At 41.6% G+C, this 27,279-nt stretch overlaps 1 long non-coding RNA gene across 1 annotated transcript in view; it reads left to right on the forward strand.

The window, feature by feature from the left end:
* Positions 1–6,998: 6,998 nt before the first annotated feature.
* Positions 6,999–27,279, forward strand: part of LOC310885010 — a 32,114-nt gene continuing 11,833 nt past the window's right edge. Inside the window, exon 1 of the long non-coding RNA XR_014574494.1 lies at positions 6,999–9,037. This is a non-coding gene — a long non-coding RNA (uncharacterized lncRNA). The remainder of the gene's footprint in view (positions 9,038–27,279) is intronic.

Below are 27,279 nucleotides of genomic sequence, written 5' to 3' on the forward strand. Positions count from 1 at the left end.
ACCGAGCAATCTGCATGGGAGAGATAGGGTTGGCATCAGCAGTTGGGCTGGATTCAGATTTTTTCAGAGCAGCAGTTTAGTTTTTTGCACTCCTTAAGCTTTGGGACCAGAGGTTTTGATTTGAATCTTTCTTTTCTTAAAGAGCAAGTTAACCACTTTCATTGCTAAGTGGGTTATCATGTTCATAAGGTCCTGCCTTACTAAAACAGGACAGATTGCTTTATGGATGTGAGGGAGAACCGAGGAAACAAAGGCAAAAATTCCCACCGAGAAACATCTTGTGCTGAAAGCCAGTTCAGAAGGGAAGTTGTGAATCTGTCAACATAACTGCACAGGGAAGATAAAGGCACAGGAGACATAGACTGAGCATATCTACAACACATCAAACAACAAGTCAATCAAAGAGTCATTAGCCCGTTGGACTATGAACCTTCCACTCCAGTGCTGCCAGATCAATCAGTCAAGGGCCAACTGTAGAAAAGCAGTGTATCAGGTACTGGTCACCAGGGACAAGAAAAAAACAAAGCCTTTAAGTGTTCTTCTTTGCCTGAGAATCTGGACAGAGAGTTCAGTAGATTCAGGCCATCAAAGAGAATTGCTTAAGGGGATTTTAACGACTGACAGCTTCACTACTGGGGAAATCAAGCCACAAACAGATGCTGTGTTACTGTATCAGCCTCCAGCACTCCCCTCCCTGTTCCTGTCTTCTTCATCCTAGCAATTTTCCATGGTTAGGGATGTGATCCCTGGAGAAGGATAAATAAATAAATAAATAAATCCCAGCTATATTTGAAGTTGGAGAGAAGCAGTCAAGGGCATGCATCATCCTAATGAAATGAGCAAATATCACTGATATTTTTCTGAACCCTCTCTCTTTTGAGCACCTTCTTTAATAACACCAGATGACAACTCTGATCTTGTGCATGTCAAGAGGAGGGTTGCCCATACTCCATGGAGGGCTGTATTTTCATTCCTTGGGTGTTGAAATGTTGAAGTTAAAATGGCAGTTTCCAGCAGAAGACTTTGGTTATATTACATGCAGTAAAGAACAAAGTGATGACTTGATCATGGTCATTCAGTACTTACGTGGCAAGAGGTTTGTTATCAAAATGCTTTTATATTAAAACAAAAATGTTCTAACAAAACCCGATGAATGCAAACTTCAAAGGCACATTCAAACTTAGATGTAGGTGTGACTCTAAATAGCAGTGGTAATTAATCACTACAAACGCTAAATGCTGTGGATTCCCTGCCACTTAAAGCCCTTAAAAAGACACCCGTGTTTGATTTAAAGTGTGAATGGAAAGAAAAGGATTGATATAAATTAGTGGGTGAGAGACAAAACATCAGATTAAATAAGAAGTTCCCAGGCAGCAATATGTGCGTCAGTAGTGATTTGAAATCTACTTCAAAATGGTATGTGAATGTTTCCAGGACAGCCTAATGCCACCTGCTGCCCACATTCAGATTGCAACCTAGAGCCAGAATCTACTATATCACCATGGCCAGTGATTGTGCCAAGAAAAATAAGTTTGGGAATCCACAAAGTCAATCATCATCATCATCATCATCCCTTCTGCCATTAAAATTTCTTAATCATCTTAACCTCTGTTGAACCAATGAATTGCTTAGAGTCTGGAATTATCCAGTCCAGTAACCTGTATCATTTAAAGACATTTCAGGTAGATAACAAAAAGAAAAAGAAAGAAAAAATAAATGAACTGAACCTAAGAATGGAAGTATCCTCCTTGTCAGAGGTACTTAATGATACCTGGTGAAGGATATTCTGATGAAGAATATTCTGAAGACTAGATGTGGACAGGGAAAGGCCCAGGTCTCCTGTTCCATATTTTGATATTCTAAAATAAATTTATTTTTGAAAATAGGCAACAGTCCTACATTTCTTCATGTTTTTATATTTTTAAAATATTAAAAGTTGATGTAAATACATGTTCTGTTCAGTCTATGTTTATTTTAGCTTTGATTTTGACACTTTTTTCTTCACATATTCCTTATGACTGAATTTCTATTTCCAAATTCTTTTTAAAGCAGGTGGAAATTTCATTAAAAAGCCTTGTAGAGGAGAAGTTTTGACAAGCTCTAAAACATCTTTTGGGTTGTTTTTATTGTTGTGGCTGCTGCTGCTGTTGGGAACATATTTTAAATTGACCTTATCCATAAAAGTGACATTTACATGGCATAATTCAATGCTACATAGAGATAACTAAACTAACTGAACAGGTGAGGCAATATAGCTATTTAGTACACAACACTGTCTGAGTTGATCTACCCTTCTGGGATCCTATTTAATTCATACAATATTGATGCTGACCTGTAAGAAAAACGTGCTTTCATTTGCCATAACCTACAACATGCACATAAGCACTGAGTGTGAGGAGATGGACGTGCTTTAAGTTTGGACCACCAGTTAGTCCAGTAACTCTTGTTCCTCTAACCACATCCTTAAACTGGTGAGGTCCCTCAGCTGGAGAACAACTTCTGTAGTCACAGCTCATAGACTCTGCCACAGCTATGCCGTGTTCTCAGCCTTCATCTCTGGACAAAAATCCTTTATTTTTTAGTGCAAACATTTCTCTGTTTGTAAACTGAGGGTAATAATTCACTATTTGCATCTCTAGGAGTTCTGTTCAGCCAATGTTAGTAAAGTGTTCAGAGATCTCTGGATGAAAGCTGGTGCATAAATGAATAGTGTTATTGCCGGACTAGCAAATGTTATTACTCTTAAAAAAAAAAAGAAAGGTATGTAGGTAGAAAATAGCCAATCTCAATATTTATAAAATTTCTGCTTCCTCATAAATACTGAAGTTCCATAATCCTCACCGGAGCTGTTGGTTATTTATCTGCATTTGAATTTTAATGAATAAAAAAGCCATTTGTTACAATTCTTACAGTCCTAGCTCCCTGCAAAATTCTTCTTTCCATTTCAAAGTATTTTTTTTCTTTTTTTTTTTCTTTTTTCTTTTTTTTTTCCACACTGGAACAAGGCTGACAGACAACCCTAGACCTGAAAATCCTCCTACTAACCAAAAAACTGAAAAGGCAAGAAGCTGTTACTTCTAACCCAGCCACAGCTCTTGAACTGTGCCTCAAAGGAAAGGTCCGCAGCTCAACCCAGCTGAACCTACAAAAGTTGTTCTGTGGCTCGGAATGGGGATGGTCAGCTCTGCTAGAAGGAAGGATGTAATACATGAACTCTTGGCTGAACATCAGGAGAACTAGGGCTCAGTTCCTGGCTCTCACATGGACCTCCCATGTACCTCTATCCAGGTACTCTTTGCCCTATCCAGATTTTCCGGGACATGTCTTCCCTGTCCATCCTGCAGTTTTGAAAAGGTAAACATGTGGGTAGGAGGTATCTGTGTGCCCCATGAGCACAGGAGATTGGGTCCACAGATGATGTAAGCATAAGCAATACACTGAGCTCACTGTGCCTGTGTGCCTTGTGTACACCCTATGCTCATCCATGTGCATCAAATAACTCCTGCACAGACCTGTACCAATCCTTACACTTAATTTGCATTCATCCATCTGTAAACGGGACTGACGTTTTCCTATAATGTAAGATATTATCTGTTTATACCACTGATGCTCTTAAGTGGAGCATCTTACAGTCAGCAGGGACATATGAATATCTAGACAATCAACAATAAAGATACAAAGAATCCACAAAGAAACAATAATTAGAGATGGGTCTGTACCTGGTTTCCAGACTCTTGAAAAGAAGATTTTAGATGTACATTCCTGACTTCGGCCAACTAACATTGTAATTAATGCATGTTGATGTTGCTACCAGTGATAGAAAGTGAGGGGAGAGAAGAAACTTACTCTCTTGCAGCATATATTCTTAAGAAGATGTTTCAAACCAGGAAGCAGGTCCAAATAGTACTTAAATACTCTCATTTCTCTGGAATAAATAACAATGCTGGAGAAAATACAACCAAAAATTAGGCCTGTCTACTCTAGATTTATATGCAAGGTGAATCCTAGCAGGCTGATCTTTCTATGGAGTGAATAAATATAATGTCTTCAAAGTGAGAGGACTCTTGCAAGGCTTAATGGCTACCACTCAAATGTGAAATTCACTTGTGCTTCCATTATATCTTCCCATAACATTTTGTAGTAACAAAGAGCAACAATAATTTCAGCAGATGAAGCTTTACAGTATCGCAGTACATATGATAAGTATTGTCCTCGCTACACAGAGGAAAGAAGCACAGAGAGATGAAATGACTTGCTCCAAAATGTGCAGGGAGTCATTGTTCAAGTCGGTTTAAAAGTCATGTCCCCTGATAGCTCATTCTATGTTTCAATAACCAAAGCACTCTCCTGGCTACAGAGCGTAACTGTGTGACCCGGGTAATATTTGCAGTGATGTCTCTGAGATGAGGAGCTGTATGTGGCATTATTCATTCCTGGCAAGATCCACTCCCTTGCTTCATGTTCTTTTTAGTCCGGCACTACAGAGTGAGCTTCGGTCAAACATATGAGGTCTATTCCACCAGGATGCCTTTCCTGAGGATTTCTGCTTCATTTTCTCTTTCAGAATCTTTATATGCACAGAACCAAGCTCGTCTTCCTTTTCCTTCTTGTTTGTGTTCAAGGTATGAGGCATTTTCCCAGGCAAAGCTATAGCTGTATTAGGAAATCAGTTCTCAAACTGAGAGTGAAGCAGAGGAAGAAAGTTGCTGCTTTGTGAGTTTTGCTGATGATCGAAATCAGTTTTAATATGTGACAGTTCCACCTACACAGCAGTGCTGCTAGCAGCAAGACAAAATTCTTGGCAATTGATTTATTTTTCCTAATGGAAGATGACTATCTAAAAGGGGAAAAAATATCATGGCGATCTGGGTTTCTGTTGTGGTAAATAGATCAAATTGAACTCTTCAAGCTGTGACATCACTGAAAACTCTGATCTTCAAACCAGAGTGAAGGTGTGTCACAAAATTACTCAGACAAACTCTGATTTAGCAGTGATTTAAATTTATTGCAACGTTGGTGGTAGATTGCAAGATTGCTTCACCACAAGGTAGCCACTGGGAAAACTTTCTGCCTCTTCCCTCTTGCCACTCATATGGCGGTGCTGCTGTATTTGGAAGTGCTCAGTGTGCTGTGAGCCCAAAACTAATAGTTTATGATTACTGTCCAACTGCACCAACTGTTATACAAGTCTGAAGACAATTAAGGGCCATGGAGGCACATGCCATGCAACAAGGAAGAGGCCATGGCACTCCAGGAGACTGCTGGCTTGATGCAGCTGCACAGGCCATTTTAAAAAGTAGTCTTTTGAGTAACTAAAGAGAGAACTCCACTATTTCGGGTGTCAAGCAATGATTGTGTTGGCTGGGGCCATAAAATACTGCTTGAGTTCTTTTCTCTTCACTCAGCTGCCTGTGTTCACAAAGCTGGTAGGAATCTCTGTCCCACTCTGCCAAGTGCAGTTAATATTGGCCAACAGGATCCAAAATTGGCAGGGAGGGACAGTCCAGTTGCATGAATCTGTTTTCTTAGGAAACCTATTTAAAACTAAGTAAGGAAAAGGTCTTATTTTCATTCAGAGACAGTCTAAAAATTAACTCTGGATTTTTTCACCCAGGAGTGTTCTTATTTTTCCAGCTATTTTGCAACTCATGACCCTCAGTCCTAACTTCTGGTTGTAAAAGTAGTTGTCCCAGGTTTAAGCACTGGTCACAGGTGTTGCATGGCCCCACAGGTGAGGTATTTGAGCATGAGTGGAAGTCCAGGCTCACTTCCTAGCAGTGCCCCCTTTGCTGCCTGACAGCAGACATATTATGCCATCTCTGTGCCTCTCCTGCAACTGATGATGTTTTTCTCCATCCAGAAGAGAAAACAAGGCTCAGTCAAATTTTCTGAGGGCTGCTGTATCATTATTACTGACAACGGGAAGTGACTTTGATCATGAAGGACTTTCAGAGCTTTGCAGTAGCTCCTGCATCCAGACTTGCAGAAATCTGTGATGAATAGCAGATGATTGCTCTTTTGGAAGGACTGGGCTTGCTTCAAGTTTAATCAGTAAACAGCTTCTGATTATTTTTTCTGTTCTGTAAATATCCCTCAGCGTTTTTGAGGTGACCGTGGCCTACTGCCTTTTTCACACCGTGAACTCAGCCAAACGCATGACACCCTCATCCACGCCCACTGAATTACTCTGCGAAATAAATGCAGCAAACATTGCCCTGCAATTCAGAGCTGTCATCCAAGGGTGACCAATGACTCTTGGAGAGTGTTGGACAGAGAGGCGGTATTTGTCCTTCAGGGACAGTGACCTTTCTTGCCCATGTGAAGAACTGATAATACTTTCCAAACAATCTGCAATAGAAAACCATAGTGAGCAGATGGGCACATGCAGACAGATTTTACTTTTCCTGAAATTCTACCTCCCTCCCTCATGATGAAGAGGATTAAACTTAATGAATATCTGGCTATTCAGGCTATTTTAACAAACTATCATTGAGCTGCTGTTTCAGATATAATTTCATATTGCCATAGTGTTAGGGGGGCCTTTTTTTCATACTTCAAAACACTGAATTTACATTTTCAAGTTTGAAAATATTTCTTGGTAACTCTTTCTTTATACCAGACAATTTATACATTCCAGCTGCTAGCACTCTGGCAGATAACGGTCATGTATGTGTCTCGCTCCAATAGTAACATACAGAATATAAAATCTCAAATGAGATCAAATATAAGTGCAAGCACGAACACTCACACTGGGTAGTGGCTCGTGATAGGCATGCATCTCCCTCAACATGCGCTATTGTAAATTCAAGTACTCATGTTGGGAGAATAAATCTCTAATAACAAGCCATAAACCACCAAAATCTTAGTGTCTGAACCTCAGGGTCTTGTGCTGCATAAATGATGCCAAAGATTTTACCCAAAAGGGAGACCAAGGGCAGGTTCCCTATGTAGTGAGGCAGTAGAATATGTGAACGCTTTGAAATACTTTCAAGCCCTATTTTCTCTGATATTTATGGTGGAAGAATTCCAGTTCAGGAGCACGGATTTCCTGGTAATTCACAGTGACTCCACCGACTTTCCAGGAGCACTGTAAGATACATCATTTCAGCAATGCCTCTGCATGAATTTGAACCATTTCTGGCTTACTTCTGTCTGGCAGTGGCAGCAGGAGGAGGAGGCCTGTTTCTGCAGTCTGCTGTAGACAGTTTGATTTAATGTCTGATTGCATTTAATTTGTGGCAGCAGCCCAGATGCTATGGCCATAGGTGCCTAGAAAATCATTAAGCAAATGCAATAAGACACATGGAAACCTAAATCAGAGCCCAAGGACACCTGCATCCTGAGATGATGTCTCACAACTATAGGCCATCTGACCTTAGTCTTTATTCCATGGTCATGAGCTTTTAGCAAGCTATTGGACAGGGACCAAAGATTTACAGAAAAAAATATTTTCTGCAGAAAACAGACTGACCTATTTTTTATGCTAACAGTCCGCTTCTTCCTTGAGTTGAAACTTAAGCTGTGGGTTTTCACACAGCTGTGAGGTGACAGCCTTTACTCCTCAGGTAAGACTTAACAATGGAAGAATTGTACTTTTGGGGCCGTAGAGGTAGAACTGACCTGAAGGTGAAAGGCAAGGTCTGTACACATGTTGAGCCATATTTTGCCCCATTGGATAATATTTCAGAAGGCCTGAAGGCAGAAAAGCACAGCTCAGTGTGAATAGACCAGGACCTGAAAGAAAGAGCTTCTCTTATTTCTGAGATCTAGGAAAGACAATTGCAAAAGGCTCCACTGGAAAGAACTCGACAAACTAAAATTAGTTTCAAGCGAGCAAATAGAAACATTAAGTTTTGAAAATGTCAAAAAAAGAAGCACACACATTTCACATTTAAAGCGATTCTTTCTTCTTAATTTATTTCAAACTGAACCATAAAGCAAAACAGAAAGAAATGTATAAAACATACTTTTATTATCCAGTCTATATTTTTTCCCCGAAAGCGTCACTGGGTTGAAGCTAGGATCTCTGTATCTGTAAGAATATGATGCTAGATTTCAACAGTAACAGTCCTGTAAGGCCAAAAGATATGCCTCATTTGAGCAGTCTGCACCCTGTCTGTGACATAAAAGTGTGGAAAAAAAACAAAGATAGGGAGACAGTATCCACAGGCTGTACACTTTGATTTATCAGACTGCTGGGGTCTGCCACGGGGGTTTGGAGGTGTTCCTGAGGATTGATCGTATTACCGTACTGATTCATTTTTGCTTTTAATCTGTTTGCTGCAAGTCAGAAACTCAAGTGCAGTTAGCTCAGTTTCAGTTTTCATTTTTCCTCAATGCCAAATGGTTTTGTATCCAAATAAGAATGCAGATGGTGGGGGCGTCTTGGTTTCTACAAGCAATTTTCCTGTTTCTGGAAACAAAACCTCATGCTTTTCTCAGATGGAGGTGAGGACTCCTTGTGGGAGATGAATTTTTGGTGTGTCTACCCTGACACATTCACTCTTATTCAGCATCTCGCTCAGACTTCTTGTGGCCATGAAGGGTTCATGCTCTGGCTCCATTCTGGACTGACAAAGTTAATCCTTGGGGTGGAGAAATACGGTGTTTTTTTGTCCATGGATAGGTGAATCCATTTGGATTTCTGTTTTCTTTATAGACAGTATGAATGTTTCTGGGTACAGCCACATGGTAAAGCACACAAAAGTACAGAAACCTGGCATGACCCAGGTGCTTCTCAGAGGTCAAACTCAATGGCTTGTAAGTGTAAATGCATATCTCCAGCATTTTTTGTAAAGTGTGCAAATTCTGCTGTGTTGGAAACAGTTGGAGTTGTATAAAAGTTTTTTCAAGTATATGGAAGAAGACAGAACAGAGCAGGGAAGTGCCTGTTCCCATGCAGCCCTTCTTTTCCATAGGGGTTTGCACTTGGAGAGAACCTGATCAGGAGCCCACAAGCAAAGGAGACATCCTCAGCATGCAGATCATGGCTGCAAAACGAGCCTGCAGGAAACAGACGCAGCTGCATTGCCAAGGGGTAAAGCATCTTTGAAAGGCCTCATGCCAGGTGTCAAAGCATCATCAATAGAGACTTCCCTCCTCGAATATTCACTTATATGAGGCCTCACGTGCAAAACCACATTGCTTGTGATACTTATAGTTAATAACAAGCATCCTGACCCCCCGTAAAAAGACCAAGAGCATGAACAGGTTAAAGCCGTCAGCTCTCTGCTGGTAGAACATTTTGAACAAGCCCGCTGCAGGGGTAGTAAAACTGTTCCTGTCACCTGTTCCCAATTTCTCTTTAATGTAACCAGAGACTTAAATACGACTGAGTTAATCTTTGAGCAAAACAGAAAATACTGTAACAATAAAGGTTCTAACATGGTTACAAATGAGAGCTACTGCTCCCTTCTGCATTCTGAATTCCTGGGATAATTCTGCGGAGCTTCATTACCGGAGTATAATTGTGTTATAGAACTCTAAATCACCCTGCTACACTTAACTGGCAATAACATTAAGATAGCGCAGATATTCATTTTAATTAAAACATAGCCTCAAACTATTTCCCTGCTCTAAGTGGCAAAACTTTTTCCTCCTCCTTTTTTTTTTTTTTTCTCTAGCACCAGAAACTTTCATTTGTTCCCAGTGTGTCTCTGTTCACCAGAGGGTCCAGAACCAAAATGCAATTAAGAAACAACCTTTCTCCAAGCCTCCTCCATCCTGTGAGCATCCTTCTCTCAGTTTGAGTGACTCTGCTGCAGGGAGGGGAACAGCTTCCTCAGTTCTCCTCAGCATGACCTGCATCATCTAAGCGTCTCAGAGCACGGATGATCTAAAATGAGTATTTGATCTAGTTTCTGATAATTCTAGTTAGCTGTTATATTTCAGAGCAGACCACTGGGCCAGCCTTGAAGCCTACAGATGCTAGAGCAAATGGAAAAAGGCAAAAAAAGAGAAGGCATGAAATGCCAGGAGTCTGCAACATGACACCCTCCATGAGTAAATCTTGCAACCTATCGACCACCTTCACAGAGATGCAGCCCAAGGCCTCTCCTAGCTCCAGATGTATCTAGAAATCAGATCTGGAGAACTATGGAGGGGTCTTTTGGAAGAGGTAGTCAGCTGGGAGATGAGAAGACCCCTTGAGATTCCAGGTGGTGAGATCCCTAAAACACAGCTGTGCTTAGAAATCCATGCGTAGATTTGATGTGTGCGGGTGTACGCTTTATCAAGCTGCTCAAATTCCCCCTTGACATGCAACAATTCTGCTGCCAGTTCTCTTTACCCTGTAAATTTTCACAAAGCTTCTCTCACTCTGGTGATGGGAGAACTTTGTATTGAAGAGCTGCCATTTAGAGCCAGTTTCAACTCAAATACTTCTGGTACAATCATGAGCAATGCAGAGCTTGGCTAAGCCAGAATAGAGATGTGTTCTCCAGCATCAGATAAAAGCTATCTCAACCTGGATCTGTCACCAAGCTCTGCAGAAGGCTAATCCTAGCCATGATCTTGCTAAGAAGGGTGTTTTTGCCTTTGGGTCAATGGTGAACACAGGAGGTAGAGGTCACTTCTGGGTGTCTTGCCAGCAGTTTCCACTATGCTTATTGTGAATGTTCTCTCTCCATCAGAGCAATGCCAGTGCTTCCACTATGCATTTAAATCTGTCTTTATGGTTGAACGTCTTCACATTATAAATGGGTCATCTGTATATCAGATTCTTAAGAAACAGAAAGGAAGCAACAGTCAGATACACTATTTTCAAAAAAAAAAAAAATCAAGTTAGCTTCATGGAGAGACCTTTAAGTTAGATTTGAATGATACAGAAAAATAACAGTTTACAAATCTTGGGAGAATTGAGATTACTTATGTTGTTTTCTCAGTTGCAGAATGAATGATATTAAAGATGAGAAATGACAATCGTATGATGCCTCAAGGTTTCCATGCAGGGTTTTCAAACATTTTTAATTTCTCCAATTTAACTTAATTTAAATTTTACTTAGAGGTAATTGGGATGAATTAATATAGTTACAATTATACAGAAATCAATCCATTAATGTCTGGAAAATCTTGTTAATATGGTAGCAATTTCATGGATACAAAACAAAAATCTACCCACTTAAAATAATCTACATAGTTCAATTTTAGATAATAACAATAAAAGAGTTCTGAATTTATATGAAAAAATCTTTTTTTTTACCCAATAATTGTTCTGGCTGATTATTGTTCTTATTGCAGCCATAGCACCTAACAAACACTGGTACTTTTTTTAGGTCATCCTTTTCGTGTTCTGTTTTGTATCACCTCAGACAGCGGTATTCAGATTTTAGTCTCCAAAATGTTACTGTTATACAGATAAGCGACTAACAATTGGTGGGCTTTAGTACTGTTCACTTACTATTCAATATGGTCCACTGGTATTTCATCCATTTTGAAGATGATCTAAGCCAGTGAAGGGTCTAAATTACACGAATAAATGGAACAATCCTGCTAAAATGCTAAGAGCTGTACCTTCTTTCTGTTGGCCTGACACCATCTCTTCAACATGTCCTCCAGCTCAAGTTGGCATCTTTTCCAGCTAGTAGCTTCTAGCAACAGTGGAAAGGTTTATGGAGAAATAATCCAAAGGGTGAAATGTATTGTGCTGATAAGTAAGAAAACTGCAAAATCAAAAGAATATAGAGGAAATTTACCTTATGGACTGGAAATTATTGGATTGTCTGATTATGAGGAACCCATTTTTATGAAGATGAAAACTCGATTGACTGCTCAAGGGTAAAGATGCCATAACATGTTAAAAAATATTAATGAGAATCTTAGAATATATTTTGGGTCCAATTAGGTTAATAATGCATAGAAATTTATCAGAAATGCAAGCCTTAACTAGAGGGCTTCCAAGTAAGAAAATTTTGCTCCAAAGAAATTTGTAAAGAAGTGCTCAAAACTGCAGCCTGGTTTTCTTTGAAGTGCCCATCACTTGGATGTGAGTGACATGCAGCAAGGGTTTGTGAAATGCCAAATATATCAATCTAAATTATGCCTGGCATGTTTCAGATTTGATGAGAAATGAGAAGGAAACCTGATAAGATTCAGTTTGAATAACTATCTAAAACTTTTCCAAACTATCTGAATACCTCGTATTAAAAAAAAAAAAAAAAAAAAAAGAGTAAGAGAAAAGAGATATCTTTTAAGTACAGCATTTCTTGATCAATTGTTGATCCTGCCAGGTATGATAGAAAAAGCATAAATACTAGCATTTTTGTGGGTATGGATGGGTATGTAGGTATGTGCAAGGTGTTTCAGCAGTTGCTTTCCATAGAGGAGAAAGACAGGAAAAAAATCTGTAGTGCTTTCCAGAACTCATTTTAACCTTCCAGAGTGTTTGGATCAGGTATGTCAACTATTTCTCTAATCAACAGAATAGACAATAGTCACATTAAAGACACTCAACAATCAGAATTTCAGTACCAGCAAAATTATTACATTTTTTCAGAACTAAACACCACACAGATAAAACCAATCTATTTACTTTATCACAAGTAGAATTTTTCCCACTGAAGTGAAAACACAAAAAGTGGGGTTTTTTTGTTGTTTTTTGATTTTTTTTTCATTTGAAAGCAATTGAGCCTAGGGACTAATCAGCTGTGGATGAAATAGAAGAAGAGTAATCATTCTGAAGTAATTGTAATGAAGGAGCAACATTATGACTGTGTCGTTTGTGGGCCAGACTCCTCTGAGAACTGAAAGTTCAGGAGAAAACTTTTTTTTTTTTTTCCTAGAGATTTTATTTTGTTTTTGGTAAGTATGTAAGTGGGAAAAGCCTACTTCTGTTTGAAAACTTCCGATCAGTGCAGCCCACAAATGACCGCTGACTGGCAATTACCTCAGAGTGAAATGAAATATGAACCGTACTTGGAATTTTTTAAGATTCTGACAAGCATGACTTCTGTGTAAGAGAAAAGAATACAAAATGCATTATGGCTTTAAACGTAGAAAGTTATATCACTGTGGTAGGAGGTCAGTCATTTCCCTTTGTCAACCAGCACCATCTTAGAAAAGCAGAAGCTTTCTAGTTAGTGTGATTCCAAGTATCGTTTTTTTTGTTTTGTTTTGTTTTGTTTTTCCTCCACCATTTTCTTTCTTCTCCATTCAAATACTGGGAGATTATGGAGGCTGAACGGTACAAAAGTGCAAACACACATCTCTTGACCTGCCTGGGTGACCATGGCAATAGCCCTTGTGGAGGTGGAGCCTTTTCTCAGAGCCTGTTCTGCACTTACGTTCACTCTAATACCACTCTTTTGGCCCTTAATAGCTCTTGAGATGACTCAGTGATTTTCTGGCTCTATTCACTGATCACGGGCCTTTCAGCTACTTTTAGGAGCCCTCTGTTCTTTTTTTAACCATGCTTCATCGCCTGGGAGATGACAAAGTGCCCCTGACTCACATGAAGCTTACTTCTGCTCATTTTAGTTTGGCTTCTTCTAGAAGAAGCTGATCTCTGCACCTGGGATTTGGGATAGAAAGCTGAGTTTAGTCAAGATGTTTATGGTAATCAAGTGCTTTTTCTAAGCCTAAGACCCTCGTTGTATCTTAAATGGAAAAAGCGTGTCTGAGCACAGGAATGAAGACAGATAGGACCTCTGGATCTGAAATGTTTTGTGTATTGCAATAGCTTACTTCCATGAAGAAATATGAACATTGGAATTCATCTCTCTCTCCCCCTTACCCCCCTCCCCCCCCCCCCTTTTTTTTTGAATGAACAATATGGCTGTCTGGAAGCAATATTAATCAATAACTAATTTCATAGTTGGACAACTGTTTTTAATGACTTTGTACTTCTGATGCATTGTTACGAAAGGCTTCGGATCATTCCCATAAGAACTTGTCAAGGAAAGGGCAAATTCATTTACTTGTCATCATGTGAGAGCCAAAAGGCTCATTAGGCTAATTAGGAAGAGAATCATTTGCGTTTTCGCTCACTCAGACACAGCAAAAGCCTCTTGTTCCTGATTCAATGAAAGGAATTTGCCACACCTGTCAAAGAAAGGGTGCCGCAAGTGGATGTAAGACAGGTTAAAACTATCACAAGCTGGATTCTCTAGCTGGGTTAAAATAACTCCTTGCTTGTGTCTAAAGTGACATCTGCCACAGGAAGTTGTCAGGCTTTGGCAAGGATTATCTGGCTCTTGAGCTCCTATTTCCACGAGATTGAGAAACCTTTCTCCGGTACAGCTGTGGCTCAGCTAGCTGTGCGTGAAGCACCTGCTCGACCACAGCTATCTGCGCGCAGCAGCTCCCGCAGAGCTGCACCAGAGCAGCAACAAACACGGGCTAAGAAATTCTTGTGGATGAGAAGCCACTGAACACAAAACACTTTCTTTGCCAGGGTAGTCTGAGTGAGTTCTGTACTGAATCACCCTGCTTTCAAACGGATGCAGTCTTTGCTTACCCTCTGTTTTCCCTTTCTATCCTTAGCACATACAGTTTTCTACAGATATCTGTCACTTTAGTGCCCAGAGGTGGCTGCATTTCAGTGGTGGTGAAGTGCTACCAGGGCAGCCCTTTCACTGCTTCTGCTGTTGTTAGCCAAACATGACCAACAGGGCTATTCATCCAGCACAGAGCATATTGCAGGATGTGTAATGTCAACGGCAAGTTGTATCCTTCCAATGCCATGCTTAGCTGGAGTAATTTTTTATTGTCATGGGTGTCCCTTAGGCTATTTTCTTCCTTTATTCCTTTCTTTCTTTTTTTTTTTATTACTTTTTCTTTCTTTTTTTTTTTTTTTTCCATTTTAGAATTTGACTTCCCTTGTAATTAATTAAACAGCTTCTTTATGGAGCAGGTGATTTAATCATGCAGTGACAACTGCCCAAAGATTTTAAGCAGGATCACAAGAAACAGTGACAGTATTTTCTTTTGTAACTAAGCATGGTTAATGGTGAGTAGTAGCACAGATCAGCAATGCCTTTATTTTGTGGGTAAAAGGGATTTGGTCCAGAAGGGTCCCTGTGTGGGTTCACTAGCAAGATATCAATGCCAATATCCAGCAGCTTCTTAATAAAAGTTCTACTAGAATGAGCTAAATAGCCTGTTTTTAATTCCAAGAGGAGGGAGGCTAGTAATAATAGTGGGTAATGGGGCTTTGTTTCTTGCTTTCACTGCTCTCACATCTGCTAAGCGCTGTTCTCTGATTTCCGTCTGGCATCCTCCTCTAGTGATCCATGGTTATACTCTTGATCCACACTCCCCAGTTTTCCTGGAGCCTGAAGGACCATCCTGCCTACAAAACACAGTGCCAATAAGCAGGCCCAGTCAGGCTGCCTCCGAGCTCGAGAAGGAACAGTTGCATGATGGGGAACAAAAAAAAAATAGAGATGCTCCATGCTCCGTGTTTGCTTGTCTTCTAATTCCACTCTTAAAAACTGGTTTTGATATGTTGATATTCCAGCAGACACTTCTCTGTGATCTGCTACAATGCTTTTTGTTTGCATTTCACCTTAGAAGAACCAGGATTATGGGAAGAGAGAAAGGCAACATTCTTTGTGCAAATGTCTAATTCACTGCTCTACAGCACCCAGGGAACGCGTCTGAACTACTTGCCAGTTCAGACTCAGCCTGTGAACAATTTTAGCTAGGGTAAAAATACAAAGTTAAAATTAAAAAACAGAAAGAGATGTCAAAACATTTTCCCACGTTTCTGTTTCCTAACAGAAGGGTTCCACTTTTGCTTCTGAAATGACACTTTCTTTTTTATATTGGCCTCTTTATCCACTGTTAGTTAGAAAAGAAACCAAAAGACATAGTTGTAAATGTCCTTAAACTAATAATAATAATAATAATAATAACAACAACAATAATAATAGAACTTTTTGTATTGGGTCCAAACACCTTGTAGAATAACCTTGAAGCGCTTTTTTTGCTCCATGATTTTGCTTCAGTTTGACCACTGAACCAAGCGAGTCATTATTCGCAAAGCGTGAGATGCTAGTGAGTGCTGACACTGCTGGCTGTATCGGGGATGAGAGTATAGCATCCTGTATCCATCAGATTAAAAGAAAATGCTTTCTGTCTATTTTTCACCCCCACCCCCTTCCCACTGGTTAAATGAATGAAATTAACTCCATGGCTTTATTGTCTGAGGCCAAGAAAAGTTAATGGAACCGCAAGAGCTGAGACTGATAAATGTCCTTGTGATGCTGTGCAAGGAAACCAAGCAACAAAGGCAGCTTGCGAGGAGGGCTGGGCTCTGCAAAGAGCCAGGCTGGGGCATGCACAGGGGATGGGTGCAAGCCCAGGCACCCACTGGACAGCATGACACTGGAGCCATGTGATGTTGGTACTGTCCCATAACAGCCCCCTGGGGGCCTTGTTCCATCACCCAAACCTCGTTAATCACCTGTGTCTACGTCTGTACCTGCTCACTGGTGGGGGTAGTTCCAGTGTTTAGGAAGCAAATTGGGTAGATCTCAGTCAAGCTGCTAGCAGAGAGGAGCGTTCACACAGGCTGGCCACATTTCATTTGTCATCCTAGTGAAGACCATTGCATGCAGGATGTTTGGCCATGGAAATGAAATTGTTTTCACCCCAGAAGCTGCTCAGAAGCAGAGAAGTGGCGGTAGTTATGCCCCCCACATCACCTGCACTGTGTTTAGAGAAACCCAGACCTAAAGGCTGTCATGCCAGCTCAATTGTCTTCCAGATGTAAATCCTCATTCTTTCCTTTTCCCTTCCTTTACATGCAGCAAAATATTCAGCCACTACTTTTCATATGCAAATATAGTATCTATATGTGTTTTTTTCCCCTTTTATCTTGGTACTTTGTTTAACTAAAAAATTTACACTTGAACAAGTAGGAAAACCAAACCAAAGCAAACAAGCAAACAAAGAAAAAAAACACCTTTCTTTTAAAGGCTTTAAAACAGGGTGATTGAAAATAAATTCTTGTAACTGAAATTTGGGCATAGGATATCTGGAAAGGAAAGTAGCATTTACCCCCTGCGTACGTTCACTCTCTCTGGCTCACTTTCTCTCACTGGCTTTCCTCAGCGCTTGTTTTACATAAACTTTTTATTGGTGATGGACTGAACAATATAGCCTGTAACAAAGCAATCAATACACATTGCTCAGCATGAGTTAGACACAATATTGGAGACTCCACAGCCCAGTATGGTAAGGAATAATCTTGTTCCTTATCATTTTTAAGCAGGAAAGGGAAAAGCAGACATGGCTTTTACGTCAATTCCCGCCTTTCTTTCTGCTTGTTTCAGAGGCGGTTTATATTCTGCAACACCTTCTTGCAGGATCAGAGCATGTAGGGTTGGGACAGCTTCACATTAGAGGACTTTGCAAACCCTCTAATGAAACAAGTTTCAAATCTAACACCCTTCCAGGAATGAATCAGAGCAGTTATAGGCATGTAGGGAAACCTGCTGCCTTGGTATTCTTTTTTTTTTTTTATTATATTTTTTTTTATATTTTTTTATAATACAACAGGGCCATTTGAGGGAGTTGCACTATTTTGTTGTATCAACAGTGATAGGTACACTAAGGCTGATGTGAGCTGTCCTCTTAATTTAGGATTTATTCAGACAAGAATCAGGGCTGAACATACACTGGTCTCTCTGTCTTGATTTCAACCAGTAACTACCAAATTTCAGCTTCCATTAAAAGAAGAAACATTGCCCCTAAACCCAGTAGTTGTGAGGAATACCTTGATAATATGGTGCTGTTTGCTTGAGCCTGCAGAGAGCTTGGAGTGATAGCTCTAAGTCAGCTGAGCTGCTCCATCCATGGCAAAGGTTCATTGCTTTTGGGACCAGCTCTTCCAAGTGTCCCAGCCAGCACAGAGAAGGGGTGGTGTCACCAGAAAAATGTGAGGTCGGCTCCTCTGCTGTTGGAGTGAGATCAAGCCTGCCTTTTGAAGATTTACTTTGGCATAGGAAAGAGTGATCCTGAGAGATGAGAACATCACTGGGTCCAAAAGGGCAGAAGCACAGCAGGTATTTGTTTCCTTCCCATATTTTCCCATCCTGTTCTTTACAGCTGTCAGCCCTTTGATATAACAGCAGTCTCTAGCTGAGTATTTGTGCAGCACTTTGCACAATGGGGATTATAGGACAGGGATAAAATATATGGTCCTATTTTCCCTTGCACTTCACTAACAAAGCTGTGAGTAGAGACAGTGGCATTTGGAGTTCTCTGAATCCCAAGACAAAAAAAAAAAACAAAATACATGATTCCCAGAACATGGATTGCTCTGAGCAGGATTAGCAAGGGTAGCATGTGTATGTGTGGGGAGGATGTTGCTGCCAACGTAGAATAACTGTGTCAACAGCTTTTCCGAAGGATATTTTTAGCTTACAGATTCAGTATCTTTTGTGGGCTACAGTCAGACTGACACAATAGACTCTTAATGACTTCTTGGGGACTTCATTGTCTTTTTCTATACACAGCTTATTAATGTGCCCTCTATGCTACTCATGGATGCAAGAGCCAATAATGACTTCAAAGGGGTCATTGTGGTCCAGAGCATCTGTACATAGGAATAAAAAAAATAAGCTGAATAAATACTCACCCTCTAATCCGTGGCACAATAGATTGTAATCAGTCTATCAGGGTAACGATTATTTTTTTACAGCTTCTTTTTATCCAAGGCATTTTCAGAACATCTTTTCATCCTAGCACTCTGTAGACATTATAAATTGATCATCTTAAGTCCTTTGACAGAGCAGAGAGGAGCAGAAGTGCCTTTAGTGGTTGGAAGTTGGGACTAGCTTGTGGCAAGCAGAAAAGCAGATAAAAAGCCTGATTTGTCTTTTCCCCAGGAGGTTCTGTCATAATCCCACAAAAGCAGTGCTCCCTGCATGTTTGACAGAGTGGGCACATTCCTTAGAAAACCATGTGAAAGAGGGACAGTGCCCTGTGCAGGAGGCAGAGAGCATCTCCAGCAACTTTCAGAGCAGTCCATTGATAAGTGTGGAGCCACTGGCACAAGGACGGACCAAAATTGCATGAATAAATTATATTTCCCTGAATTTACATCATTGCTGTTGTAGCTGATTCAGTTAGGGGTTTCCCAGAGACAGAGGAGTTTTGATCTGCTTGAATCCCCTCATCTCCTCCCCATGTTTAATTAACAGAATCAGTGGTCCCCAAAAGTGGTGGGAGAGAGTGATTTTGACACTTTACTTCAAAACTTATTTGCTTTTACACTGTGTGAGTTATATTTAAGCTGTGAATACTGCCAAAGGAATTGTGTGCTGCTGCTCAGCTGTGTGCATATCTTTGGGATTTTATGTTATGGGATCAATGAAATATTAGAATGACAAATCCTCGCTGAGTAAATGACCAGAAAAGGTTATTATTCAATGAGTATATAAAAGATTACGGTGGGGAGGAGTTGCCTCTCCTTAAAGTGGAGATGGAAAGGGAGCATGGAGAATCTGTCACTCCCTGTAATAGGAGAAAGGACAACTTTCAGATGTCAGCTTAGGGAATCATTATAAATAAGTCATATGTGAAAACAATGCAGAAAGTCCAACAAAGGTCTTGCAGACACTTTGCTCGCAAAAGCTTCTGTGTCCTTTATCATACAAACAAGAAAAGGCATCAAGAGCTCTGGATGTCCTGGGGATGCCAAGCTTCCCAAAGGCCAGGTGGTGAGAAGCAGGGACCATGGCTCCATACATCCCTTTCCCTCCGTGGGGCTTCAGCTTCCCCAGAGCACTGTGCTGCACGGATTCTGCAGAATGGTACCTGCAAACTTTGTCAGACAGGGACTCAGCCTCTTCAGGCAGGCAGAACAAGGCACTGGTGTGTTTTCCATTTTGTAATGATCTTTGACAACATTTCCAATCTGGGCTTGACCTACAATGTAGTGGAAAAAGGTAGTTTTTACTCATCTGTACCTCGGTTTCTAAGCATGATTCTGGAGAGAGCTGACTTCAGTTTTCTTTGGAGGCAGAGAACTTCTATAATTTGCCAAATTCCCTTAGTTTTAAGTTACATGGGATAAGAAGGAAAACTCACTTGAGTTAAAGTGCATAGTAGATATTCCCTTGGCAAGACATATCAGAGAAGTTAAAAAAATGTCTAACTCTTACTGTCACCATGTCCTTGTTGCACCCTGATTTTTGATGCATCAACGCCACTTGCATCAATTCCAGAACAAGATTCCTCATAGCATGCAGCAGTCTGAAGCCACAAGGTTACCCTCACTGGGGCTCTATACCGGGGAGACTTGATTAGCTGTGTAGGTGGATTTCTGGAAAGCTCATAGACATTGATTTTCAGCAGTTTGTCTCTCCCTGAAAAGATCTCCTAGCTGTTGGCAAAAGTCTTAGCATGAAATTATCAACTCGACTATTACTGTTCATACTGCAATAGCAAATAATCCCAGGTCCTCCATAATTTTAATGTGGAGAAACAACTGTGCTCTGAAGTTATGGGGATCGGGATACTAGCAAGACCTGTGAGCTGAAAGAAGAGTTTGGTTGCTCACGTATATTACTGAGATTGGTCCTGTCTGTTTTTGTTTGTTGTTATTTATTTATTTATTTAAGCTAAAAAAAGAAACAATTTCTTTTGTGTTTCTGCTCCATAGAGGGTAGGTGAAATTAAAGCCCTACTGAAAGCAGAAGGAGATTTGCCATTGACTTTGGGGCTTTTATGTTCTCCCACGTCTGCAGCCAACTTCAATTTACAGAGTTCTTTTCTGACAGACCTCTTGTAGAAATGACTCAGGTGTATTAGGAAAATCTTCCCGTCTACCTTCTCTAATCCTACCCCCTAATACTATCTTGGCATTGTCTCTATCCATAATCACCAATGTATTTATCCCTCCAATTGTGCCATTAAACACCATGTGGCTAAACCCCAGCAGATTCCCCAGCCCTGCCTGACTCCTTCATAAAATTGCCTTTCCTTGGAAAAAACAAGCTAAAACCTAATCCAAGGCAAAGGATAAAGGAGTGAGCAGCAATCAAAAGCATGGAGTGTCCTGCTCTCCGTTCCTGCACCCACTGCCTAATTCACAGCACAACTCGCATGATTGTACAGTGTCCAAACTGCTTTTGTAAAAGTAGCAGACAATTCTGTAAAAACAGAGCAAACTTCACCCCTGCTGAGTGCATCAGAAGAGACCACATCACAAAAAAAAAGTCAATGTTTTTGCTTTAGCAATGGTTTTCTCCAGGCAACTGTATTGCAGAAGAGCACAGCAGTATCCTCCAGCTCTTGTCTTAAATACCATTGCAAATCAATTACCTTTCAGGCCATAAACTTCACTTAAAGAGACAGAACAGAACCAGACATCTCCCTGTAACAAAAACAATTATATTGAAGCTTGAGCATCTTAAGTGAAGTCTCTTCTGTGTGTGCATGTGTGAGAGACAGAGACTTGAGACTGGGGGGGAGCAGAAGGAAGTTTTCTTAAACTGTATGGTTTGTAAACAAATCACAAACATATCATTAGTGAAGTTAATCTCAGAGCACAGGCAGACAGCTACAGTGGGGAAAAGGATGTCTGAAGGACAGGCACTAAGCACTTCCACAGAAAAGCCAGGAGTGAAAAATCAGCTGCCCCTGAGCGCCACCCTTTCGAAACCAGACAGTTCCAATTCCAAGACAATCTGCAGAAAACAAATACAAATTACCCAGTTCTTTCCCTCATCTGAATTAATATTTAATGTCCAAATAATGAATCATTCAATGAATATTTAATGCCCAGACACCAACATATATGGCAGAACAGACCAGGGTCTCTAGCAATTCAAGGCAATTGAGCCTGTACAATAGTGGCTGGTGAGAGGAACGGATAATGCAAATTGGGATAAGGCAGGAAGAAAGGACGCTGTCACGGTGACAGTGTTTTGGGTCCTTGTAAGCTCTTTGCAGAGCATGCAGGAGAGTGGCTGCAGTGGAAATAAGCTTAGCATAGCTCCTAGCAACTTTCTGCTTTTTTGTCTTGCACCAAAGAGTTGCAACCTTGGGGCCAGGTTCTTGGCAAGGAGCACATTTGTCACGTCCAAACAGCAGGTGCAAGGCTGGTTACATCCTGGGTAGCACCTGGCCAGGCACACTCACAGATTTAACATCACCCGCTCTGAACCTGCCTTTCCAACCCTGACAGGGGCTTTTTTCAGCGGGTCAGGTCTCTGAATTTGCACTGCTGTAATGGTCACGCTTCCTATACCACCTCTCGTCTGCTTGCAGGTGGAGCATCCAGCCTTCCCCGCCATGGCTCTGGGAACTACTGCTGTGCTAAGCAGCCCCCATTTTGCTTGCCACTCCATTAACCCAGGGTGAAATCCTCCAGCACATTAATGCACTTTGATACCTGGACTAAGTATGGATGCTGAGATAACACAGCTACCTAAGGGTAACTGGAAAATGGGAAAATGCTGTTATTTTTCCAGTTTGGGGTAGACAAGATCTATTTTTAAGTCAGAACAGGCTGCATTGGCACTTCTAACTGGATTCCCTAAAATCAGCATTTAAGACATTTCTAAATAGCTCAGTGTTTCTGGCTAAGGGAGTTCTTGAGTGTGGAAATCACCCTTGTATAAACCATCTTGGGAAGAAGTTTGGTTTGGAGCAGAATGAAGCAATCTACCTCGGGCTACGGTATTACCTAATATGGTGTCATATAAAAAGAAATAATTCCCTCAGCCTCATTTTGCAAATAATCTATGTTAAGAACAGAAAGAGCTGGGAACACAGAGAGCTGTCACTGGACTTTCTTCCCCTCTTCCAAGGGAGGTCTTCTAACAGATCCACAGATTCAAAAGCCACACATGTGAGTACCATCAAGCCTCAAATCCCCCAAGTTAGCCCAGCAACATGAGAACACCTGGATTTGGGTCAGGTCAGAATAAGCCCTTACATCCCCAGTGGTACATCAAGCCAGGTATGTAGCCTTATGCAGCAACCTGGGGTTGCCACTTACTTAGCAGCAGTCCTGCAATTCTGCACAATCTCGTGTGCTCAACGATGCTTCAGTTCCTCGAACACAGCACCACACATCACTCACAGTGGGATGCGGCTGACATGTGCCCCCATTTCTGTGAGGATCTGCATTGTTCTGCTAATGCATCTCCACTTGCTTCTCTCACTATATTCTCCCCCATGGAGAATTTACTTTCTATCCATGTGAGGTGGTTTCCTCAGCATTTCTTTATGTAATGCTCCAGGTGGTAAAGAAACACCTTGCCTGATTGACTCCCCAGATGCTGAAGTGGGAATATTGAGCTCTCGGTGGATGTTGCAGGTTCTTTGTGATTTGCAGGATAGATTTCGCTAGCTGGGCAGTTTGAGTTTCCCAGAAAAGTTTTGAATATCAGCTGAAAGATGAGCGAATGGCTAGGGTAGGGTTGGTTAGTGAGAGCAAAAAGGACAAACATTACATTGGGATGCTGGTTCAGACTTCCTTCCTAGCACCCAGAGTGAGCTATTAAACCTGAAAATATGCACTTAGACACCACACATTAATAGCCACCACTTTTCAGCTGAGGCTCCACGTGTGATGCAATGCAAACTCCTTCACTATGGCAAATGTAAGGAAACTCACCCCAGCTTATCCTCCAGCAAAAGAGCCATGTTGCTCTGCACTGGCAGTGGGCTCTCAAACTGCATGCAGTTCCTGCAGAAGAGCTATCACAGTAACTCGGCGGCCACAGCCTGAACTCGTATCTGATCCTCACTTTTCTTCTATCTGGGGAAGAAACATAAATTGGAAAGCAAAATCCATAGCTGCCTTGGAACCCAAATATAAAAGCTCGTTAAGCAGCTGGTGCTACACTGCTGGAAGCTGGATAGGGAAGTCCAGCAATCACAGTCTTTCCTTAACCCCTAGAAATAGTGGAAGACATTCAGAATTATTATCTGCATGACTGATGATTTCTGACTTTAGCAGGCTCTTCTGCAGTGTAAAGGCTTCTAGCCCTTACCCTCTGACAGTAAGAGAGTCAGATAGAAACACAGAGTTATAACAAACTTCTAGGACTATGTTTGCACCTCACCCCACACCACACTGCAGGAAATTTGTGTAATCTAGGGCCACAGTGCTGAAGCTGACAGAGCTGGGATTTGGGGGATTGCAATGGACTGTCAGAGACAAACAAAGCTTGAAAGAATAGGGCTGGGTAATGAGGAAATTGATTCCTTGGGGAAAATCTAATTTTGTCCCCTATCTGAAGGGGCTGAACTGGAACCTGTTGAAAAAAAATTGGAGTTGAATTTGCTGCCTGAATACCAGGAAGCTTTTTGCGACCATTTGAAAATTAACTGAAGCAAACCAGCTCAATGTACAGCTTCAGGGAAGCAACTAAAGCATGTGCAAGGCTCCTCCTTGACTAAGGGTCCACTAGAGATCAATTAAACCAATTCCCTGCTTTCGAAGCAATGGAGGCCATTTATTCCCTGTAGCAGACAAATGCTGCCCTGGCAGCAGATAACTAAGTGGATTTAGTGCATGCTCTCCCTCCTGATCCTTTTACCAGCCCTGCACTATCCCTGCACTCTGTCCAGACAGAGAGCTTCAGTCTTCTGTACTGTCAGCTCATCTCCCCTTTTATTAGCCTGTATCAGTCTTTGCCATCTATCCTTGTCCATTAAAAGCACTGAGGACTTTGGTGTCCTGTCCTGGCACCTGCTGCATACTCCAACCCTCGCAGAGCTCCAGTGCCATCCACCCCTTCCCCTTTCTGCACCAGCTCCATGCATGCTCTGTCCTCCTGCATTTTCTAGCTGATAGGTTATGGAGAGACATCCCAGCTGTGGCTCTGTCTTCAGGACAGTTCTCCATATCCAGCCAAAACAGTTCAGAAGCAGGTAATTTCAGCTGTTGTAAATTGGTGCTAGAGTAGAGTGTTGCATATTTTTGTCAGTTGTAGATCTCATGATGAATCTGAATCCTGATACAACTGTTTCAACTGCCTGCCATCTGTCTATTCGTTGGTTGTTGTTACATCCTATTATATAGGGTCCAATTTACAAATCTCAGTTTGAGATCCAGATCCAAAGTGGTGGAGAGTGAAAAGAGGTATCTCTGTGTGCTGCACTGGGTGGCTCTTCTGCATCTGGCCCACCTCCTGCAACTCAGTCTATCACAGCAACATGGGACATAAATGACTCTATTTGCTGGCTTCCCAATCTCATGCCATACAACTGCCTCAGTGGGAATTATCTTCAGTGGTGGAAGGGGACAATTACCCGGCTAATGAAGCACATTTTCCTCTTTCTTTTCCACCATAAAGCTGCATGGAACCTGACTCTCCATCCGGGCATGCAGAGGAAGAGCTGAGCTCTTGCAGAATGGGCCCCCAGTCACCAGTGGCAAACGCGCTTAACATGCCTGCTGGAAAATGAAATGACGGATACCATGTAATTAGGCCTTAATTATTTATCATTTTTGTTTAATTATTGCCACTTGGAAGTTAACAGGTTATAAAACTCTTGGGCTGTGTTTATTAAATGTTGGTAGATTATTAGCGAGTATGTGCCATTTCTGAATGTTAATGAAATATCTGTGAAAAGCCCATGGCCGGAGGCACTCCAGCAGCGCACAGCCATTGCACAGGGGAGCTACAGGAGCTCAGGGCTAATTACGTCCTGCAGGCAGGGCCAGGAGCAGCAGGAAAAGAACAAAAGTCAAAAGTGCCACCAGTAGTTTGCACCCAGAAGGATATCTTCCTCTCTTGCTTTTGCTTTGCATCATCTGCCATAGAGGGTGGGAAATACTCCTGCTGCTGGGCACAACATGGCAGTGGTTGGATCCATCCTGAGCTTCTTTCATGTCACTGTAGTGGTGGGATGGGGTTGTATCATCGCCCTTGTTCAAAAAGCCAGTGTGGGACAGGATAATCTGCACCTCTCCCTGTGTGCTGGGCAAGCGAAGCTCTGATTAGCAGAAAATGACCAGAAAAAATTAACATCCTCAAAATGTAATGGTAAATTTCGCACAGGAGAACTTGGGTGGAACAAAGCCTGAATGCTGCTGACAGTTAGTGTTTTAAGATTTTGAAGACTGAATTTGAAACACAGTGATAACGCTCCCGGAGCTATAGAACACCTGTTGTATTTCAAAATGTGTCTCTGAAAACAGAAGTTGTTCTTTCCCTGTTTAAAGCACTAAAACAAGGAGCAGTCATTCCTCTTCTGTGGACACAAAGACATGAAGGCCCATTCTGCGAAAGCTGGGGAGCCTCTGAGTCGAAGCACAGCTCACAGATTCCACAGGCACTTTTGCTGATCTGAGCCTGTCGCACTGACCTAACCCACAAAGGAAACATGCAGCAGAGCAAGGCTTTGACCTTATTTCCCTTTCCTTAGACTCAGGCTTTATTCAAGGACCCAATCTGCCTCTGCTGAACATAACCCTAAGCCTTTCTGCTTGCCTGGAGTAGTGATAACCCCTCTGAGCTGCACTAGAGCTGGTTTCCCAGATGCACTTTACCGTTTCAGAAAACACAAGTTTGGCATGGACGTCTCCGCACTGATTCTGTCCTCGGTTCTCCCTGTGCTGCCTCCTCCCGTGACTCGGGAACAAACCAGTGCCAGGGGATTTGCCTGCAGACGCCAGCACTACACCTGCCCTGCTACTACCAGCTGCCAGTTCCTAAATTATGCATGGAGGGATATTTCATTAGAGCATTAAAGGGTAAGAAGTGTCATTTTGAACTAACCAAAACTTTCAGGAAGAAGACAGGCTGTGAATTATTTAGGGAAGAAGTCACATTTTATTCTGCTGGAGAGGGTGATGGGGAAAAGAAGTTGTGCTTTCTTCCCTCTCTCTGTGGGGAGAAAAGCTGCAGAGGAGGACGAGCTGCTGGTTTGTCAAAATGGCTCCCAGTGACCTCCCAGTTCTCTCTAGTATTGTAAGACTTCGTTAAAGAAGCATTCCAGGGTATAAAGAGAAATAGTTGGATGTCTGGCCTTCCTTCCCCTTGAAAGGATGGGCCTAAGGAGTTGCAGAGAGGTTTTCTCATCCTTGTTGTGAAAACAGGCTTTGTGCCCAATGAAAACATAGCTAATTGGGTGACCCGGAGCATTCCTGTCTGGGGAGGTTTCAGCCTTTCCTCTCAGGAGCATCTCGACTTCCTTCAACCTGTTCAGTCCCTGTGTGCTTAGATAGCCACAAGTCTTCTTCCTTCTCAGAGATGCATCAAAATGCTCTTCAGGACACCTGCCTAAAATCCCATCCCAATATTTCACCTGGTTCCAAACCACTGCCATTTCTGTGGAAGAAACGGCGACTTTTCTGTTCAAACTGATTTC

This window comes from Anser anser (genome assembly GCF_964211835.1).
Source record: "Anser anser genome assembly, chromosome: 21".
Lineage (NCBI taxonomy): Eukaryota > Metazoa > Chordata > Aves > Anseriformes > Anatidae > Anser > Anser anser.